Here is a 15,709-nt window from a genome sequence, read left to right on the forward strand (position 1 = left end):
CTCTACACTTTGTCTTTTGGATTGATCCTCAACTCTTTAGATTGTTAGTGTATGGTGAATTTTTTGTATATAATCCAGTAGATAAAATTTCTTAAAACCCTTTTGTTCCTTTTGTATATATTTTGCTAATCCAATATGATCTCGGCTGAAATATGTTGGATTTTTTTTCCTTGAATAATGGAGTCTAATCTTGCTTTCGCCGAAATCGGGTATTCTCTTTCCTTTTTCTCTACTCAACATGATCCTCTTCATATGTTGTATTATAATTTGTTCATATTTTGAAACATTGAGGACAATGTTTAGTTTAGGTTTGGGGGTGAAAAGTAGATACTTTGATAACATGCTATAATCGAAAAATAGAACTCTTCCTTTTTGAAAAAATCAAAAAAATCAAAAAAAATCAAAAAAAAAATTAGAAAAATGATAAAAACATAAAAATGGAGCTCATTTACCTTGAAATGTTGACTCTTGTGATGAGTGCTAAAAAGTGCATATTTCTATATATTTTTCTTGGCATTTAACTCATCTTTTGTGCATTAATTCTACATTTTATCCCATATTCTGTATTTTCATTGTTTTCAAGAATAAATATTTTTATTAATTAATTTTGCATTTTTAGGTAATAAATAAAGTTTGGATGAATAGCGGAGCGAAAAGAGCAGAAAAGTAGTGAAAAGCCGGGAGGAATTACACAAGGAAGCCGCGAAGAATGTTGTGCACAAGACCAAAAGGCTAGAAGTGGGCTTGAAGAGGAAGAATTGTTCTTAAAGAAGATATGGGCTTGGCATACCCAAGGCCCAAAACCCTCACCCAAAATCCATACCCGTTTTCCCTTTCTAGCCGTCAGATTGGATCATCTCAGCATCCTACGGTCGCAGCATCGCCAGTACATCAAAGTCTGAAATTCCTGACCAACACTACAGCACCTAACTCCATCTTGAGCCGTCAGTTTTGTTGTATCAGGCATCCGACGGTCGCTCCACATCCATTCACATCACGTCATTGGATCTTTCCCTCATCCTATCATCCTACGGATTCCCCCCACAAATCATCAAAATCCGCTACACCCGACCAACACTCTAGTACCTAATGCCTATACCTTAACCAAACATACCCTCCATCATTCCCATCGACTTCTTCTCTCCCATTCCTCTGCAGAAACACCTTCTCCCTCGCCAGTTCCATTAGCACCACCATACCTCTGCCACAACCACCAAAAGCCATCATGGCTCTCACCAATCGAAACCCATCATTATCCTACCCTTCTACCTACCTATTTCACCATTCTATCTTCCTTTTCAGAAACCCTAGAGGAGAGATTAGTAAAATATGTCGAGCTAGAAAGAGAAATTGAAGGCATGGGAAGGAGCAGAGAAGGGAGAAGAAGCATGGGTTGAAGACGGACTCGTCTTATCACGTTTGGTAAGTTCGAAAATCAAAACCCTAGTCTACTGTCAATTTGGGGGTTTTTTGTATATGAACCCTAATTCTGTTGAGAGAGAATTGGGAGGAGGAGAGTGAGTGAAATAGGGTAAGTAATTAAACCATTCCCCTAATTTGTCGAAACCCTAGGTCCATTGTGTATTTTGGGAATTTGGGGAAAACAGGGTCTGAACCCAAATTGGGATTTTTGGGTATAAATAGAACTGATGTAAGTGTTGTTGGGTATGCCTGGACTAGCCAGTGCACCACCAAGAGGACTGGAATAGCCAGTTCCTCAATTCCTCACATGTTCTGTTTTTGTTTTTGTTTTTGTTTCAATTTCAATTACTCTTTATGTTTATCATGTTTTTAATTACTGTCAACATGTTCTAGTTCTTCAGTTAAGGCTCAGATGAAGCTTTAGTGGACTGTTAGGTAGCGGGATGTTAGGTTAGAAGCCTTAGTTCACTGAATTGATTGAGCAATGGGAGAAATCAGTGCTCACTAGTGCTTGTGATTGATTGTACTGTCAAAAGACAGTCAATACTAGGAGCACATCAGTTGAGCAAGCTGATTATCTTGCTATTCCCTTTTTGTATGCTTAGGATCTTAAGTTGGCCTTAACTGTCACTTAGTTCCATTAGGGATTCAACCTAGAACTACATTATTTGGCTCGGTCACAAGGGTGGATCAAAGCCGTAGCTTAGCCCACAATTTGTTTTTACAGTCACTTGCAACTCTAATTCTGTTATTCTTATTGCTCAGTTGAGTTTTCCTTGCTGTTTTATTTAGCTTTTGCACTTCACATCTTGCTGTGCACTGAAATCAGTGCACTGCCTTCCCTGCCCTTGGCTCATAGCCTTGGTTAGATGTTTTACCATCTCTGTTTCACTGTCACTGCAGCCTTGTGACCTTGCATTTAGTTTTGCATCAATTATCAGCATAGTGTAACTTCATTGCACACTCCCAAGTCCCTGTGGAATGACCCTGTTCTTGCACACAAACTACAATTTGACCCTGTGCACTTGCAGGTATCACTGTAGGCTGTCTTTGCTCTTATTTTATACATATCCCAAAGCCTACCATTTGGCTTGATCGAATTAAAGCATGGATGGTCACTATGATGGGACCGACCGGTCATACATGGAAACGGCTCATTGTTGTGTACGTCTACATCTCTTGGTACCATGAAGGTTCGACCTAGGCCACTCAATTTTACCGGTAAATATGAGTGGTTGCGATCGATTTGCGACAGAAATCCATTGCCGCAAAGGATTAAAGACCGCACGACATGCCACCTTTGGGCGTGCTTTCGTGGCGCCTGGACATAGTCTTCCTAGGCCGTCCGGTCACACGCATAGGTGGGCCCATGGTGATCACGTCAACATCCTTGGGACCTCTAAAGTCTATATCTACACCCTCCGTTTGGGCTAGCGAAGATGGATGAACGCGATCGAACTACGACAGATGTGCATTGTCGCAAACCCTAATTAGGGTTTTGAAACAGTCATGCACACGTGACTTTGTCCAAACGGTTTGGCAAGCCGTGCTTCTCCTTTAGGGAGGTCGATCGTGTGGTCCCCATGTTGGGTTGACGGTGAACATATGTGCACATTCCTGATGGTCATAGGCGCGATCTAAGCCATCCAAATACGCTGGCTAAGTTGGATGGTTATGATCGATTTAATACACTTGGAATTTCCGCGACCCTTAGAAGCATCACGCCTGCCATGTTTTGATCAAACGTTTCATTGCTCCATGGCTTGGCCGTGAGAAAACCGACCGAGTAGAGGAGAAGTGGGCCCGCCAACGTATGTGTTAGTGCTTCCCTGATCATTCGCGGGATGATCTAATCCGTCCAACCAAGCTGGCGAAGTTGGACAATGTGATGATTTTAAGACTGCCCTGAACAGTTTTGCTCGTTCGAGCTTCTTCCAAAGCAGCACAACCACCTTATTTTATGGCTGGCGTTTGGCACGCTGGGAAGTATGGCGTGGTGTTCGACAGACTAGGGCATAAGTGGGCCCGCCGATCGTCATCATGGTGATCGCCTATTCCTGCTAGGGTGTGGCTAGGCTGGTTAAATCGTGCGGCCAACTTGCGTGGACGTGGTCATTTCAAAGACTGATATGGACAGTCCAGATTTCCCTTAGCAAATTAAGTATGCTCGATCGGTCTAATCAAAGCGCGATACGAGATTCTATTTTTTAGAGAATGGTGTAGACTGTACGGGTATTTCGTGCACATCTTAATATTGACACTTGGAGATTCGTGTTACTCTGCTGAGAGTAAACACTCAGTCGTCATGCCATGCCAACAATGAGAGTTCAACTAAGAAAAACACATGAAATACTATAAAAATCATGCATTAATTAATAATGCTAAAAATTCAAAGAATATTTGGGATTGTTGCTACATGCACCATTCTGGGTGAATTTTGTATATTTATTGATTGTTTCGAATAAATAAAGAAGAGAGATTTTCTGCACTCGTCGCTTATCAAACGGCTTTACCCTTTGCAGGATGTCAGCACATTAAATTTAGTTTTACATTTTTATCCCTGAACTAAAATCCACCATCAACATTAAGTCCCCTGCCTAACACATAATGGTTGCACTATTTTGGGGTAGGCATGAGATGGTGACATATACAATGTAAAGGGATGCGATAAAGGAATGTTACCCGGAGGAATTTTAATCAAACGCCAGTAATCACCCGTGTAAGCATGCTGCTTGATTATGGAGTCCTGGTGGGCCGACAACACTATGATGTGTTGAGGCAGTGACACCTGACAACACGAGTGAGTGATGAAGAGATTGCGCATCTCAACACTAAGATGAAGAAGTGTTGAGGAAGTGATGCCTGACAACACGGTAGTGAATGTTGAGGAATTTGCGCGTCTCAACACTAAGAGGAAGGATGTGTTGAGGCAGCATGCCTGGTAACACAGCAGTGGTGTTGAGGAATTTTCACGTCTCAACACTACGAGGAAAATTATGTTGAGGCAGTTTTCTTGGCAACATAATGGGGAGTGTTGAGGATTTTCACGTCTCAACACTGAAAAATGTGTTGAGGCATTTTGCCTGGCAACACAATGGTGAGTGTTGAGGAATTTGAACGTTACAACACTACGAGGAAAAATGTGTTGAGGCAGTTTTCCTGGCAACACAATGGGGAGTGTTGAGGATTTTTCACGTCTTAACACTGAAAAATGTGTTGAGGCAGTTTTCCTGACAACACAGTAGTGGTGTTGAGGAATTTTCACGTCTCAACACCAAGAGGAGGGATGTGTTGAGGCAGTTTTCCTGGCAACACAATGGTAAGTGTTGAGGAATTTAAACGTCTCAACACCACGAGGAAAATGTGTTGAGGCAGTTTGCCTGGAAACACAATGGGGAGTGTTGAGGATTTTTCACGTCTCAACACTGAAAAATATATTGAGGCAGTTTGCCTGGCAACACAATAGTGGTGTTGAGGAATTTGCACGTCTCAACACCAAGATGAGGGATGTATTGAGGCAGTTTGCCTGGCAACACAATGGTGAGTGTTGAGAAATTTGAACATATCAACACCACGAAGAAAAATGTGTTGAGGCAGTTTTCCTGGCAACATAATAGGGAGTGTTGAGGATTTTATTCACGTCTCAACACTGAAAAATGTGTTGAGGTAGTTTGCCTGGCAACATAGTAGTGGTATTGAGGAATTTGCATGTCTCATCACCAAGAGGAAGGATGTGTTGAGGCAGTTTTCCTGGCAACACAATGGTGATTATTAAGGAATTTGAACATCTCAACACCATGAGGAAAAATGTGTTGAGGAAGTTTGTCTGGAAACACAATGGGGAGTGTTGTGGATTTTTCACGTCTCAACACTGAAAAATGTGTTGAGGTTGTTTGCTTGGCAACACAGTAGTGGTGTTGAAGAATTTGCACGTCTCAACACCAAGAGGAGTTGAGGCAGTTTTCCTGGCAACACAATGGCGAGTGTTGAGGAATTTGAACGTCTCAACACCACGAGGAAAAATGTGTTGAGGCAGTTTGCCTGGAAACACAATGGGGAGTGTTGAGGATTTTTCACGTCTCGATACTGAAAATATGTTGAGGCAGTTTTCCTGGCAACACAGTAGTGGTGTTGAGGAATTTGCACGTCTCAACACCAAGAGGAGGGATGTGTTGAGGCAGTTTGCCTGGCAACACAATGGTGAGTATTGAGGAATTTGAACATCTCAACACTACGAGGAAAAATTTGTTGAGGCAGTTTGCCTGGCAGCAAAATGGGGAGTGTTGAGGATTTTTCACGTCTCAACAATGAAAAATGTGTTGAGGCAGTTTGCCTGGAATACAGTAGTGGTGTTGAGGAATTTGCAAGTCTCAACACCAAGAGGAGGGATGTATTGAGGCAGTTTTCCTGGAAACACAATGGTGAGTGTTGAGAAATTTAAACCTCTCAACACCACGAGGCAAAATGTGTTGAGGCAGTTTGCCTGGCAACACAGTGAGAGTGTTGAGTATTTTTCACGTCTCAACACTGAAAAATATGTTGAGGCAGTTTTCCTGGCAACACAGTAGTGGTGTTGAGGAATTTGCACGTCTTAACACCAAGAGGAGGGATGTGTTGAGGCAGTTTGCCTGGCAACACAATGGTGAGTATTGGGGAATTTGAACGTCTCAACACCACGAGGAAAAATATGTTGAGGCAGTTTGCCTGGCAGCAAAATGGGGAGTGTTGAGGATTTTTCACGTCTCAACAATGAAAAATGTGTTGAGGCAGTTTGCCTGGAAATACAGTAGTGGTGTTGAGGAATTTGCAAGTCTCAACACCAAGAGGAGGGATGTATTGAGGCAGTTTTCCTGGAAACACAATGGTGAGTGTTGAGAAATTTGAACGTCTCAACACCACGAGGAAAAATGTGTTGAGGCAGTTTGCCTGGCAACACAATGGGAGGTGTTGAGGATTTTTTCATGTCTCAACACTGAGAGATTTAAAATTTATTTGATATGCCTAATAGATATAAAACATTTAGTTTAAGGATAGTTACTTAGTTATGTCTCCTGCTAGGCTTGTTCTTCGCTCATGATAGAGCTTTGGGTGTATCGGGCTCTCCCATAAGTAAACAGCGTGACAAATGTCCCCATGTGTAATTATCCTGAGCTTATTTTATCGTGGATGATGTGCTTACATTGTATTCGCTGGTAAGGCGATGACTCCATTTAAACTTCTAAACCTGAAGGAGGCTTCAGTCCCCAAGTGTAGCTTGCTTTGGTTGTACCACCTTGAATCCATGCCTATGTGATTTGAAACAAGCTTATTGTACTTTCATGGATAGGATGCTTGGATCATCACGTGGACAAAATATTCTTTGTAATGGTTGTTGGTATGGTGAAGCTCTGGCTGGTATTAACGAACGAGCAGCAACGGTTCTTGGCAGAAGCTGTGATCAGAAGAGACTTGGCCGGATGCGGTCATAATCTTTGACAGGGAGGAGTGGCGACTACGGGATCGAGTCTTGGAAGGAAGGAGTGGCGGCTTCTGTAGAGAACGTTGAAGAGCGGTTTCTGGAGGCGAAACGTTGAAGTGGCTCCTGGAGCGAAGCGTTGAAGCAGAGTGGCTTCTGGAGAGAACGTTGAAGCGGAGCATCTTCTGGAGAGAATGTTGAAGCGGCTCTTGACGCAAAGGTCGAAGCGCCAACGCAACACTGTTGGGGGCTGAAAATATACCTCAGCGCTGCGCCTTGTAGAAATAAAGAATTTCACACATTCTCCGTCATAGATTACATGGTTTTGTGAACAGAGTTCCCATAAAGCATTAATGCGTAACTCCACCAATTGATGTTCAGTCACATTTGGTTTATGAAAATCTAACGTCCGAATTCTGAATCCCTTGACTAATCATTCGGATGTTCATTGTTTCGCTCCTTTGAGTTGTGGCCATGTCCATCTGAGCCTTAGCAAGAACTTCTTTCCCTTCCATCATATCAAGGGTTGGCTTCCTCCGGTCCCTCGTCTGGGTGTCTTGAGAGTAATCACATTCGAAGACGCTCCCGTGTCGACGAGGGCCCTCTTGAACTCTGAATCCTTGATGCGTGCAGTAACGTGTAGGGCCCGGTTGTGACCTTCTTCCGCCGTCATGTCTTCTTCTGTAAATGTAACTTTATTCACATAAAATATCTGGTGTTTTTGTGGCTTCTGGAGCAAAGGAGTCAAACGCACGTCCAGGGCTATCTGGTTGATTGCAACAAATATCTGCGCCCGCTGATTCTTCGAGAGGTGTAAAGGCTAGCATAAACTTTCCACTAGAGAAACCGCTTCCTGATCCACAGGCCTCTGGTTCATAGTGAAACTATTGACTTGAGGAGGATCGTTGCGAGGATCAGTCCCCAGTGTAGAAATCTCCATGACAGGAGAACCGCTCATATATGATGTCATCTTGACGAGGAGATCGTTGTTTATTGTTTCTTTGATCAGGTTCATATTCTTCGTGTGAATCTCTTACACCCGTGCTGAATCAATCAATGGTGAGATTATTCCGGTTACACCATCATATACACCGTTGGGAAGAGGGGTATCTTCATTGGAGGAACTTCGACCGGAATTTGAAATTGTTGGGGAATCCTAAGACCAACCATTTTGAAATCAGCCAAATGGGATTTGGTATTGAAAAAAAAAATTGACTTCACAACTGAGAGATTAATCTCCCACTATGGTCGCCAGTTGTTTATGGATGAAAACTGTTCAACTAGTTTTGGTAAATTTGGGTGTGTGTGGATAAGAAACGAATATAAACCCTAAAAAAATGCACTGCACGAGAGTGCTTTTGATTCGAGATATCAATCTATACAATTCTGTCCTAAACCAAGAAATGACAGTTTGAAGGAGATGGGGTTGATCTTAGGGAGGGAAGCGAAGAATGTGTTGAGATTGTGAAGGTGTTGGCTGTTTATGACTTGTATCAGAATGTTGAACTGGCTTGCAAAATGTAAGCTATCAGTTCTGTGTTTTTTTTTGGATACTGATGACAACACTTGGTTTATCCGTGTTGTTTTCGAAATACGTTGAAGAACCTATTTATACAAGTCAGTTTAGCGCAATCCTCATCTCGTAGAAAGTGGAGGAAGTTGAGTGATGGAGTAGTGGAGTAGTGCAGGTGATTGTCACACGATCACGTTTTTTCCCACTTCCCTCATCATCGTTAACCGTACATGCCTCCTGACACGTTCTCGTAATGGGCGCGTTACACGCCGCAGCTGTAAACCGCCAGACGAATATCCCAGAAAGTATCCCCCAGTTTGTGACATATTTGATGTATCGAATGAGTGGGTCAGGTGGGACCCACCGCAAGAAATAGCGTACGGGCTATTAAATAACTAAGTTATTTATGAAATTGGTATTCATGAAATATCACGTACGTTCTATGAATGTAATGCATCGTTTTCAAGCAAGCAGCTCAAAACAATCGATATGCATGAAGCATCGCTATTTTAAAGCTTGACTGAATAATTTGCGGATTAAGCGTCTTAAAATAGCATCACGTCCGACCATCTTCGAGTGATAGTTTGGAGGACGCATAAGCGAGCCACCATCTGGTGGATCACTCTATGTGACAGAGTGGCGGGTGATGATCGTTGAGGCGTTTTATTAATCGCCTAACTCTTCATCTAAGTTGTCCATCCTAGCTGGCAAAGTTGGACGGATGAGATGATTTACGACACATATTTGTTGCCGTTGATGAATTTTAAGGTTTTTCAAAGTGCGAAATGTCCCTTCTTTGGATTGATCGAATTCAAGCATGGACGCTCCCTCTGGTGGGACCGACCGGTCATGCATGGAGATGACTCATTGTTGTGTAGTCTACATCTCTTGGTCCCATGAAGGTTCTATCTAGGACACTCAATTTGACCGGTAAAGATGAGTGGTGGCGATCGATTTGCGACAGAAATCCATTTCCGCAAAGGATTAAAAGCCGCGTGACATGCCACCTTTGGGCGTGCATTTTGAGGCGCCTGACCATAGTCTGCTTAGGCCATCTATTCACACGCACAGGTGGGCCCATGGTGATCACGTCAACATCCTTGGGACCTCTTGAGTCTATATATACCCCCTCCGTTTAGGCTGGCGAAGATGGATGGATGCGATCGAACTACGACAGATGTGCATTGCCGCAAACCCTAATTAGGGTTTTGAAACAGTCACGCACACGTAACTTTGGCCAAACCGTTTGGCAAGCCTTTCTTCTCCTTTGGGGAGGTCGATCGTGTGGGCACCAGGTTGGGCTGACGGTGAACATATATGCACCTTCCTGATGGTCCTAGGTGCGATCTAAGCCATCCAAATGCGCTGGCTAAGTTGGATGGTTATGATCGATTTAAGATACTTGGATTTTCCGCGACCCTTAGAAGCACCACGCGTGCCATGTTTTGAGCAAACGTTTCATTGCTCCATGGCTTGGCCGTGAGAAAACTGACTGGGTAGAGGAGAAGTGGGCCCGTCGATGTATGTGTTAGCGCTTCCCTGATCATTCACGGGATGATATAATCCGTCCAACCAAGCTGGCAAAGTTGGACAATCGTGATGATTTTAAGACTGCCCTGAACAGTCTTGCTCGTTCGAGCTTCTTCCAAAGCATCACGACCACCTTATTTTAGGGATGGCGTTTGGCACGCTGGGAAGTACGGCGTGGCGTTCGACCGGCTAGGGAATAAGTGGGCCCGTCGGTCGTCATCACGGTGATCGCCTATTCCTGCTAGGGTGTGGCTAGGCTGGTTAAGTCATGCGGCCAACTTGCGTGGCCGTGATCGTTTCTGAGACTGATACAGACAGTCCAGTTTTCCCTTAGGAAATTAAGTATGCTCGATCAGTCTAACCAAAGCGCGATATGAGATTCTCTTTGTTAGAGAATGGTGTAGCGGGTATTTTGTGCACATCTCAATATTGACACTTGGAGATTCGTGTTACTCTGCTGAGAGTAAACACTCAATCGTCATGCCATAACAACAATGAGAGTTCTGCTGAGAACAACACAGGAAATACTAGGCAAATCATGCATTAATTAATAATGCTAAAAATTCACAGAATATTTGGGATTGTTGCTACATGCACCATTCTGGGTGAATTTTTTATATTTATTGAATTGCTTCGAATAAATAAAGCGGAGAGGTTTTCTATACTCATCGCTTATCAAACGGCTTCACTCTTTGCAGGATGTCAACACATTAAATTTGGTTTTGCAATTTTATCCCTGAACTAAAATCCACCATCAACATCTGGGTAATCCTTAAAAATATGAAACTTGGCATATGTTAGGGCGTCTCCTACCTTGATTTTGAGATTGATATACTCGTAGACACTTTTGAGCTCTCCCTATGAGTTTTTGATCACAGTTGGGAAGTGAAAAGCTTTTGGCTTTGAAATCTCTGCAGCTCTCAGAGTCATGATGGTGACAATATTGAAGTCAGAGGCTGCATCGATCAACATGCTATCGAACTCGACACCTTTTAGATGAGCAATGGTTAGGAGTCCCCAGTTATATACACCCGCCGTGTCCTCCAAAAGGGATTTGGGTTTCGAATCAGCTTCTCCAATTGAAAACAAGCCTTTTCCTGATACGACACGGTTGAGGGATGAAAATATATATTGACGTTGTGCCTTGGAAAAATAGAGGATCTCACATACATGCGCCATCATAGATTGCACAGTTTTGCGGACGGAGTCCCCAAAGAGCATGCAGCTTTTGACAGGAAGAAGATCCATGTGAACTCCTTCATTGCCTAGTTGAAGTTATCCCGCATCCACTTTGTCTTTGAAAATGCGCTTCAGTTTTTTGCAGTCACTGGTTGGGTGATTGATAAACCTATGGTAACGATAATATTTGGGATATCCCATTTGTTTTTCAGTTGGAGGGCGTCTAAGAAGAGGTAGTTCAATGGAACCATATTGAATCCATGCTTTTAGAAGTTCAATTACTTCTTGAATTGTATATGGGAAGTTCGGAGCAGATACTCCCGTCTCCCGTTGTCGGAAAAGAGTCATATTCACGACTTTCCGAGGTTGAGATGTCTGTTGCGCTGGTGCCACACGTTTGGGTTGTTGTTCGGTAGTTGGAGCTTTCCACTTTCCTCTTTCATTCACCACATTTGCAGAGGGTTGAGTATTGTAATTTTTATTGAAGAGACGTCTACTTCCTCTAGTCTCACGCGCATCTTCATACCTGGAAGGCCTGGTTCTTTCCAGTAAGTCGAGTGTTGTTGTAGCCGAGCGTTTAGCAGCTTCATGGAGTTCCAAAAATATCTGGAAACACAGGTTTTCCAGCAAAGCGCGATAAAAAGGTACCATGATGCACAATTCCACAAGTTTTTATTCAGTCACATTTGGATCATGAAAATCTAGCGCTTGAATTCTAAATCTCTTGACGTAATCATTCGGGTGCTCATTGCTTCGCTGAAACATCCTTCCCAAATATGATAGGGTAATTTGCTCAGACACAAACAAATATTTCCTGAAGAAAGCGTTAACCATCTCACACCAATTGGCTATGATGTTTGGTGCAATGTTGTTGTACCAGGTGTATGCTCTCCCAGTAAGTGATTTCGAGAACTCTTTCAGGCGGAGGACATGATTGTATTCATGTTCACATGATTGTATTCATGTTCCCCTAAACGAGAGATGTGTTCACGAGCGTTACCAATACCATCATAAAGGTAAAACTGAGGACATGAATATCCACTTGGAAGAGGAACTCTTTGCACATCAGGAGGGTAAGGAGGTTGGTGCTGATGAATGGTAGACGCGTTTTCCTTGCCTCGATTCTGGAGAAGTTGTTCAAGGTATTCACGTGTGATAAAAATGGATTGTTGATTTCTTTCTGATGAACTTTATGGAACAATGTGAGCCTCTTCATCCATAAAGGCACGCCCGGTCGAAGTGCTTGCGCCAGGAGTCATAAAAGAATTCCTTGTATGCTCTACTTGAAGCTGACGCGGCTCGGGTGGTAGCCGCTCTATTAACGTCTTGAGAAAGTGAGCACTTCTTTCTGAGTTATAGCCATGTTTATTTGATCTTTAGCAAGGACTTCTTGTCTCTCCATTAAATCGACAATTGTAATGAGAGGTTGGTTTCCTCTGGCTCCTTCAGCCTCCCGTCCTGATGGAGGAGTGTTAGTAGTTCCAGTGATGATTGGAGGTATTATGCTCGAAGAAACATAAGGAAAAATTGTAGCGGCTTTGACTCTGGTGGCAGGAGGTGTCACACCAGAGGGGATTTTTCTGGCGTCGCTGGTGTTTGTGGTAGAGGATGTAACGCCATGGGAGGTATTGACGGTGCTTGCAGGAGGTACATGGTGTCGACAACAGGAATGTTGGCGCATGAAGTGTTGTCAACACCACTAGCATCAGGATTAGTTACTGATCCAGACCTAAGATCCACCATTTTGAGATTGGGCGAATTAAAATGAAAATTGAGAAATTGATTTTGCAGCCGAGAGATTAATCTCCCACTGTGGTCGCCAATTTGTAGTAGGGTAAAAACTGATTCTGCTGAAAATGGTAAATTGAGTGTGTTTATGAGAAACGAATTCAAACCCTAAACAAAATGTAATGCACATGAGTACTTTAGATTCGAGAGATCAATCTGTAAGGCCTAAACCAAGAAATGACCGTTCCAGATTCAATTCGGTCACAAAGGAAGGGAAAGGGTTGATCTTAGGGAGGGAATCAAAGAAGGTGTTAAGATCAGAATGGCGAACTATGAAGGTATGGTTGTTTTATGACTTGTATCAGAATGTAGAACTTTCTTGCAAAATGCAAGCTATAAGTTCTTGGTGTTTTCTGGATACCTGTGTTGATAACACTGTTGTTCGTTGAAATAGGCTGAGAACATATTTATACAAGTCTTAGTTGAACACCTTGATCTCGTAGGAAGTGGAGGTAGTTAAGTAGTGGATATCGTGTAAAAGTGGTGAGAACCATGTCCCTGTCATGAAGGAAAGACCAGTCACCTTTACACCCACTACTCCTTTACTGCTATCAACCGTCCGCCTTTTCTGACACTTTCTCATAATGGGTGTGTTGCACGCTGCACGTTATAAACCTCTAGACCAATACCCTGATGAGTATCCCCCAGTGTGTGACATGTTTGATGTCTCAAGTATTTTCGTGGAAAATATGAAGCAAGTTATATAAAGAATGAAATAAGTTCTGCATAGTAGTTGCTGAGTGGGTCTTACTGGAAAGACCCGATAATTTTGACTAATCACGCACAAGCTAGGCGGTAGGTGATCATGTGTGATAGATCAAGTCGTGTAAATGAGACTTGGTATGATTTAATACTCAAAATAGCATACAGTGCTTTTAGGTTAAATAAATAATCAAATTATTTACTAAATTGATATTTAAGAAATATTGCTTATAATCGATGCATATAACACATCACTTTTAAGGAATCATCTCAAATTTAATCGACATATTCAAAGTGTCGTTGTTAGGAGCGCAACCGGCCTTTTTTGGTCTAATGATTGGAAGCCAAGTAGATCGACTGAAAGAGGGTGATCTACTCAAGAAAAGGGAGGAAGCTGACAGCAGTCATGGCGTCCCATTGGTCGCCTAAGATTGGATCTAAGCTGGTTAAATCATCTAGTAAAGTTGGATGGTTGAGATGATTTTTCGGAAGTTGTTGATTACTGTTAATTTATTTAAGACTCTTATGAGTAGTGTGGCCAACCAACTTTGGATAGCCGCCAAGAGTCATATGGGTAAGCTGAGAACAAGCCGATCAGTCCTCATGGAAGAGCACCTATCGGTGATCAAGACGGCATCTCATTGGCTTCCTGAAACCGAATCTAGGCCAGTCAATTCGGTTGGCGAAGTTAGATGGCCGAGATCGCTTTGCGGCAGTTACTTACTGTCATTGGTCGAACTCGAGGCTTTTAAAAGCCGTGTGACCAGCCAACTTTGGGTGATTGTTTTTGAGTGTTTCTTACAAGTTGCGAGCAATACGATTGGCCTAAGCAAAAGGTGGGCCGCCAGTGAGTATATGCACACCTTGTTAGTCGGCCAAAATCAAATCTAGGTCGGTCGATTCGGCTGAAAAAATTGGATGGCTACAATCGATTTAAGGCTTCCATGGCCAGTCATAATTCGTTTGAAACTCTTTATCCGCGTGGACAACCCTATTTTGGCTAACGGTTATGGTTGCTGCTGACAGGTTAGGAGAATTCCGATTTGTTGGAATAGAAGTGGGCCCGTCGATGATTATCATGGGACTTATTCGGTCGTGTTTGCAAGACCTAGGATTAGCTAACGGAGCTTACCAAGTTGTGTGGTCATGATCATTTTGCGACAGTTTGGACGACCAAGATCTTATTTCTTAAGGATTATAAGCACGTCGACCAACCTACTTCCACTTTTAATTAAAAGCGCTAGTTACAACTTTGAAGCGATTTTATTGGTTGATGGAAAATAGGGGCCAGTTGTCAGCAGCATGGGGCATGGGCGGTCGGCAAGAATAAGTGTCGGGTGGGGCAAAGCGACCGGCAAAGTTGCTCGGTCGTGTCTCCTTTCGCTACTTTCCAACTTAGTCGGAGATTATTTTTTTATTCTTTATTTGATTTTTGGTAGGATTCGACTCCTACTAGATACATGGTGTCTCGGTTTCCTAGCTTGCCTGGATTTGTTATCGACTAATAGGGATCAAGAATTTGTGTAGGTTCCATTTTAAGGCGAAAACCTAATTTTGTAAGTTGACATAAAATTATGTCAAAATTGATTTTTTGCGAGCTGCCACAAAATTAATTAAATTTAGTGAATTTTTCTTGCTGACACAACTTTACTAAATTTTGGCTATTTTTTCAAGTAGCATTTATCAGTGGCACGAATTACAGTGCCTCTTATACATATCTTAATCGGAACATTATGAAAACTCATGCTTTTAGCTAAGAACGAACACAAATTTAATGTCAGTTATTTAAGAGTTCAGTCGGGAACACTGCATAAGATAGACGCTCAGCAAACCCTTTATTAATGAATAATGCAAGCAGGATTTTCGACAAAATCTAATATTTTTGATACTGCAATCGACACTATTCTAATTAAATTTTGTATATAAATATACTGAGTTGCTCGGTACATATTGTAAGCAGAGTGGAGAAATCACTCGTCAACTTTGAATGACTCTTGCTTATTTGCAGAACAAGAGTACATAAATTTAGGATTGTACGGTTTTAGCCAAGAACTAAAAACCACCATCAATACCGGGACAGAAGTTTGCGTACCCGTTTGCAAACTTAGTGGTTAATTTTC

Source organism: Papaver somniferum, chromosome 11 (genome assembly GCF_003573695.1).
Source record: "Papaver somniferum cultivar HN1 chromosome 11, ASM357369v1, whole genome shotgun sequence".
NCBI classification, from domain to species: domain Eukaryota; kingdom Viridiplantae; phylum Streptophyta; class Magnoliopsida; order Ranunculales; family Papaveraceae; genus Papaver; species Papaver somniferum.